We start from the raw sequence: 8,200 nt of genomic DNA on the forward strand, positions 1-8,200 counted from the left end.
TTTAAGTAACATATCTGATTAGGTTTCCAAGGCTTCCGCGGCCACGCTGCGACGCGCACCAATTCTTGAACATGTCGTTACATGTACTCGTGAACTCGATCATCATGATCTGTTCATGAACTATTCGTGACAGTCGTGGCATGGCGCGCACTGCCACGCATTGGCACGCATCCTCCCGCATCATCCCGACGAGTTCACGAGTTCACGAACAGTTTGCGCATAGTTCACGACCCGGTCGCGAAATTTTGTCGTGACCAAAATTTTGAACATTTCAAAATTCTCGTCCCGACATGGCACGCAGTCACGACGGGTTTACGCACACTTCACGCCTGTTTACGACTAGTTTGCGCACTGGCACGACTCGAGTCGTGCCAATGCGTGCCACAAAATCGTGCAAGTGTCAGCCTAGCTTTACATGGTATTTATTCTCGTTCCTAGTCCGACCAGACGCTGTGCGAATCACAGCGACTGGGACACTCACTGGGCTGCTGTTTCTAGTTATCTAATATCTCGTTCGAACGGTTCCGTGTCTAACTCTAACACTCCAGCGCACCACCAAATGAAAGACCAAAACCCGTGATAATTCGATAATTCTGTCCGACCCTCTGAAACAGTCTTTTCACTTACACTCAGAGTTCCGGACAAGGTCATGACACACGGCGACGTGACCCGTGGATGGAATGGTGTACCAGCTGCAAGCACAAGGCCGCCATATAGGGGCTAGTAGGAAGAACGGAGGAGAATCGAAGACTTGTAGAGAAATCAGGCAGGAAGTTCGACGGCACAAAAGCATCACACCCCCACGAAGCGCAAAGCACGTCCTAACGTGCATACCGCCTGTATGGCCTACGGAATGTACCCTTGTCTGCTGCGCAGAAGTGCTGAGCGCTAGCCATAGAGCTGTATTATACGAGCTAGCTAACTGCGCGCACGCAAGAGGTCATAAAAATGGCATCTGGGTCATGGAGGAATACTGTGGGGGAATACCCGTTGGGAATACCCGTTGGTGTGGTGACCGTGTAGTCGTGGGGAATACCCAGCTCAGGCTATTGGTCAGTACTATGATTCATTTCAATTCAATGCAATTCAAAATGATTTTATCTCCATATAAAGTTATACAAAGTAATATGCATAACGCGAGCATGAGTACATAATACAAGTTTCAACAAAACATGAATGCAACATGATATCAACTTTATTGGTTTTGATAAATAAACAAGTAAGCAATACAATCTTAATTAGTAACTCTTAAGCTCTACTTGGAAAAGAGGAATTCACAAGAAAAGCATAGTTTGTAAAATTTGTGAATTACTCTAGAAGGTGAGGGCATCTCAAGATCCGTCGAGGACTGCATGAATGAAAATTTTGATATCCTGATGTCAGACGAAATAATCAGAAAATTGAAAAAAAAAAGGACTACGACAAGGACAAGAACGAAAGCAGGGACGGAACAGACAGAAAATAAAACTAAAGATAGGCATGACAAAGAAAGGGAGAGAAACAAGAGAAGATAATTACATTTAGCTATCTGGAAAGGTCACCAGGGCATGAGTACGAATTTAAGATTCTATACAAATTTGGCTTAAAACACAAACTCTTAATCATTCAAAAAAATACCTATCATTAATTTATCTATTTACTAATTGTTATGGAAATTTAAAAAGAACATTTTCTATCTATTTTGTTTGTGTTCGTGAGGATGACAAACATATTTTTTTTTTCAGTTTTGATTTAAAAGAAGGAAAAGTCAGAGCATCCTTTAGGGTATTGTTTAGACTTTTCCAGAACCTCGGGCCAGTATGAAACTTATTTAAAAAAAATCAGTCAATCGATCTTAAAATTCATTTGTAATAAAAGGAAGTCTGGAAATTGTTATCCTTTTTTCATCTTACGAATATCTAAATTCATATCTATTATTTGCATAGAATTATTAAATGATAAATTTGGATCTTCAGTTTGATAAACAGAAGACCAGTCAATATTTTTTAACTATTTTGAAAATTCTAAAACATTTTCCTCAAAAAATATAAGTTTACTTCAATAGTTTTTCGGAATTGTTTGATCTCTTCTTTATAACAGAAAATACAAATATGAGATAATGATCGGATATATCTGATAACACAATACCAGCCGATTCCGGAGGAGAAATTTTATTAGTAAAAATATTGTCAATTAAAGTGGCACTAAATTCTGTGTTTCGGGTGGGTTTTGAGATAATAGGCATAAAAGAGACGGACATTAATAATTCAATAAATTCTTGTGATATATACGAAGAGTTGCACTTCATCAAATCAATATTGAAATCACCAACCAAGTACGAATCTTTATTTACAAATATTAGATCATTTTAGATCCTGCAAATAAATCATGAACTCATTGACGCTTGAATTCGGAGGTTTGTATATAACAACAATCAAAATATTTTTACCATTTGGGATTATAAGTTATGTGACAACTGATTCAAATATATATTATTCACATAGTTAAGTCTTTGATGAACTAAGCAATTATATTTCTTTGGTAAGTAAATGCCGACTCCTCCACCAATTCTCTCTATAGTTATAATCTATAATACATTATTTACAATTATTAAATCATAGTCAGGGATTACAGCCACCACCCCCTTTTTCCTATCATTAATCTGAGGAAGAACTGAACCTTTGGGAAATACATGGGTGTTTTTACGTTTTTACGTTTGTTTGTTTGTTTGTTTATTTATTTGTTTTGTTTGTTTGCTTGCTTGTTTAGTGATGGAAATGAGCTGCATGCTTGGCGGATGTCTGCGCTCTTAGAGTGCTTCTCTAGTTTATTTAGCTATACGTCCGTTGAACACTTCACCTTCTCGCACTGAATATATATATATATATATATATATATATATATATATATATATATATATATATAATACAGGTTTTCCGTGCCAATCTCATAGAATTGCCATTCATTTCCATCACATGTGTATCAAAATTCGAATGTTTGTAGCGGCGCACAGAATTTGGTCCAACGATTTCACGTCTAATGCTTTCAAATTCGCTTTACCCATATTATTGGTCACAAGTTTAATTTCGGATGTAAGCATTCAATTTCGTGTTTGGGCATGGATTTCCAAGTTGTTGTTGTTGGTTTTTTTTTTTTTTTGGGGGGGGGGTTGCATTTGAATTAGCGCGATGGGCTCCATAAGCACTTGAAAGCACTTTAAATTTTGTTTTTGAGTAAGGAATATTTACAAATGATTATTCAATTTCGTAATGCACTAATACTTAAATAAAATTAAGTAAGAGTAATTATGTCCATGCAGCTAATCATTTGATGAGACTTTTACTTTACATCATGACCAGCATTATTTTGTTCATTCATGTGAGCTTCCATATTTTTCTCCTTTGCTAAACATGTTCAGTCAACTTCAATTAAAAAAAAAAATCCTCATTTCGTAATGTCATCATCACAAGGCTTTCTTTATCTCTAATCCACATCTTTATTTTCACTAAGATCATCATGTGTGATCCACATGGTGGGCGTTTTTAACATTCAGTAAAGGCCCTGACACACCTCCGAGTAGCAAAATTTGTTCCCCGCAAGTAATAAGCAAGGCTTCCCCGGGAAGGTGTGACGGGCCCTTGAGCTTGCATGCTCAAACCAGGGTGGTGGGAAATTCCCACCTCCCACCTCCCTGCTCAAACTTGCTCTGGGTGAGTCGTGGGGATTGCCCACAGAGGTCCACGCAGAACACCAGTAGAATAGCGTTAGCACCTCGCAGGCAACTCACACGCAACTTGAACATAACTAGAACGTGAGCACTAACGTTATTTAGCACACGTCCAGCAGATCAGACGCACGCGAAACTCGTCCAAAATCCTTGTCTGCCCGGATAAATTATCCTGCGAGCTGAAAAATCTATACATGCAACAAGCCCGCGTAAGGTGTGGCAGGGCATTCAAAAACGCAGAACAAGAAATGTACTTTTTAACGGACATCGTACAGGCCTACAGAGATTTGATTTGAATGATCCTTTTATGAACTTGTTCGCTCATGTGCGAATCTGAATACTCGGAAATAGCCGGCGACAGGTAGAGACGAAGTTTAATAACCGGTGTCGAAAATGTACGTGCATTCCATGAATATTATAAAATGCTCAAATGAGAAATCGGTAGCCAAATACTGGTAAGTCAACCTGAACGAAAAGCTAAAAACGATTTTGAAAGACAGTTATTTGATGCATGAGCAAATATGACAAATATGAATGCTTCTCATATAAAATAAAGATGATAAAATAATGAAAATCTATGCTTCTCATGTGAAATAGAAATGATAAAATAATGAAAATCTTTATACATTTGTATATACACTCAGGAAAAAAGGAAGTGCACTTTGTCAGGTTCATATTTCTCATGGAATATTTGACTGAGCATAAATGTATCTATATACTATAATAAAGGTAATTATAATTGGCCATCAACCTGGTAGGCTAATAAAAAGGGAAAATTTATGCACAAATGTTATATTGTTTTTATATGTATTATATGTATACATTTTTATTCATTTATTTCCGTTTTATTTCAACAGGGTAGCCCTTTCAGTTAAAAACTGCTCTACCAAGGGGCCCTGCACAATAAAAAGATACATAAAACATATATTCAAATGCACAATGTTACAATCAATCAAAACAAACGTAAACATATCAACCAGATAGCAAAAAAAACAAAAAAAAGGATGTGTTACAAAATTATACTATGATAAAAATACAGCATGAATAAGAATGAAAGAAACCGAGAGAATATAAAACGCGAGTTAACAAACAACTATAGCAACAACAAAAAAAACAAATGATATGTCAGTTCCTGGTGTCAGAGAAATAAACATATATGTATTGCACTCTGTTCTTCCTATCACAATAGGGTTTAAACTTGAGAGATAAAATTCTACTCTGCTTTTTAAATATAGGAAAAGATGACAAAACTTGCATAAAACGAGGTAAGTCGTTGATAATGCAGAGATCTCTCATAATACATATACATATACATGCTTATATATATATATATATATATATATATATATATATATAAAACATTGAATAAAAAAAAATATATTGGTTCACAACAGTAGTAACTAAGGAAACTCCATGAAAGATGTTGTTTTAACAAATTTTTGCCCCAAGTCAATGGCAGATTTTATTTTGAAGACGGTATAATTCAAAATAAAAGATATACGTATGTATACTTTATAATGCTGTGATTAAAGTATGATGTCCAGTAATTTACAGTTTGCACACTCTGTTTATACATATTGAATATCTTTCATACTAGACTACAAACTTTATAAAAATACATTATGTAACTGCAGTTACACATTATTTTTCATGCCTATGAAGAGTTTGTTCGCAAAAACCGATAAGTCCATATTTGCCAAATAGAGATATTTGCTATTAAAGGTCAAGAAAATAAAGAGAATAATAAGAAAAATTTTGCTTCTTTTGACCATAACTTCAAAAATTTACCTTTATATGTAGTGACCAATGTATCATTTAAAAGGTATTATTTTGTACTTTATGACACAGACCGTATTTCAAAATCATCAAAAATGGACTTATCGGTTTTTACGAACAAACTCTTCATATGTATTTTGACCTCCAATTAGGGTGGAATGGTGTAAAGGTATTTTGTATTGCTCAATTTATCCAAAGTATTAAAAAAAAAGTGAACACTGCATGCTCATGTGCAACACAAGGAAAAATCGTTTCAAGCATTCACATATGAGCACTACTCAGTCGACTGGGTATATTTTTTGAGGGTTCAAATTTCCAACACATCACTCACTCCATACTTTCAAAGACAGAAGAAGCAAAAAGTTAACTCTGCATGCCCATGTGTTACAAAGAAAAAAAAAGTAATTTCATGGTAAATTTCCTTTCAAATATTCAGAAATAAGCTCTCTATTTTTGTGAGTTCCCATTTCCTGTACATCACTCATTCCATACTTTCAGAGACAGTAGACATGCATAATAATTATTCAATCGTAATGAATTTTATGAAATCCACATTTAATTCCTCAATATCTGTAAGAGGAAAAGAACATGATCCAATTAAATGAAGTGGCAGTATCGGATGAAATATGCATACGTGCAAATTTTAAATGAAATGTGTATTCATCAGTAGTCTTCTGTTACTTTTAAAATTTTCTTTTTGTACATTATGATATGCATAATATTTATGATTAAGATACTGAATGTACATCATTTCATATCTATCAAAATACTGGATAATTTCATATAATCTTTTCTAACAACCTTGACTTGAAAGCTCTTATTAGTTCAGTGCCATGTAACTGAGTTAACAAAGTCTCAATCATAGAAATGTATCAACTTTTTCATAGTATGACTTTTCAAATCTCCAGATATACACATAGAATATTCTACTTGAACATATGAAGTACATGATGTTGTTCCTGGTGTTTTTGTTATTTTTTCTTTCCATGGGATCGGGGAGGTGGCAGCTGATTGAAATATCCCTTCTTCATGTTTTTTTATCTATCATTGCTGGTATATTACCATCAAATCCATCAATGGAAAAGATAAGGCTGAAAGATGACATTTTCCTTCCCAGCTAATACCTATGACTTTATTTGCCTTTTTGTCGATTAAACATCACATCGCAAGTCCACTCTCCATGAATCATACAGCCCATGAGCTAGACACTAAATGAACAAGGCCCATGAGCTTGACATTACATAAAATAAGCTCATGAGCTGTACCATCTACCAGCTTGACACTAAGCAAATAGGGCCCATGAATCCAACACTAGACGATAAAGGCCCATGAGAAGGACATTATATCACAGTGTTGGCCCTGGACCTGTTTTTGCCTAGTCGACTCGTCCACAACGGGTTAAAGACCTCTGTAGCATGGGAATTTATGGAGTTGGAAGGTGGGCCAGTTTGATTATATTTGAGAGTCCCTTTAACAAACTGTGTACAGCTTCATAACTGATCTCAATGTTAAGTATACACACAGCAGAAGAATCTTGACAGGAGTAGTGTGTGCACTTTGATGCACATAACAATTATTCGCTGACACATGGCTGATGAGCACCATTCATGGCATCAAATGTACCCCGCTGGGCAGTGAATAAAGACCTATTCAATCAGATCACCCATGTTTCCCACACTGGCAGTACGAAAATGGTGTATACATGTGCTGTTCAGAAGGAAGCTCTTTGAAAGTGCATTCATGATAAAAAAAAATATGCATAAGTCAATTTTTGCAGCTGTTTGAAGTTTCACGCAGTATTTCCGAACTTCCCAAAGAATGACATCGTATTATAAGTTTGCATTCTGGGATCAGAATGTAAGAACCCATGGAGGCATTTCTAAATTGAGCTCTGTGTAATGGAATCAAATGGGTGCATAGAATATTGGAACTCATTCTTGAATTTAATAATTCAATGGTACAACATTGTCAATATACAGGAAATTCACTCATACACACAGACAACACCTTTGGTTAACAAAATCACATTGAATTCATGATACTGTACCTGAGGGAATTTCCAATTAACATTTGTGATACTAATTTTATATTTCTACCCAGAGATTTTTTGACAATCTAATTCATATCAAGCTATGTTACAATCATAGCAAATTCATATCCATGCTTCATGATACAAAATTACAACCTTTTGCTGATTTTTAATGATTACAGTAGAGTAGAAAAGTGTTTCTAAATGTACAATGACAGCAACAAAAGAATGTCACATATAACATGTACAGCTCTTCATTCCCTCTGCACTATGACAGCCATGAATGAATTTGAGTCACTTCATGCTACACCCCAACATGTTATCAGCATGGACATCAGCTCTACTGAGCAATCTGATGCTCTGTAATAAGGAAAAAACCAAGTACTGCACACACCCGCTGTATACATACAAGTCAGTTGAAACAATGGCATTCATAACACATAGGAGTTTCAGCTTATGGTGACTTTAAACACAGAGGATTAAATAAACAGTGTTAGTCTTTACAAATCTCAGCATTCGCAAGTCATGTTATTTCATTATTTGCATATTAATTGGTGAATTTAAAAACTTCAAATACTGATGAGTGCATTGGATAATACTTCATGCTGAAGTCTTTGAACTGGTGAAAAAAAATTAGGTATACAAGAAGATCACTTTAATACTATCATTGCAATAAATTTGGTTCTTGT

Source organism: Diadema antillarum, unplaced genomic scaffold (genome assembly GCF_040938485.1).
Source record: "Diadema antillarum isolate AM-2024a unplaced genomic scaffold, OU_Dant_1.0 seq00001146_RagTag, whole genome shotgun sequence".
In the NCBI taxonomy this organism is placed as follows: domain Eukaryota; kingdom Metazoa; phylum Echinodermata; class Echinoidea; order Diadematoida; family Diadematidae; genus Diadema; species Diadema antillarum.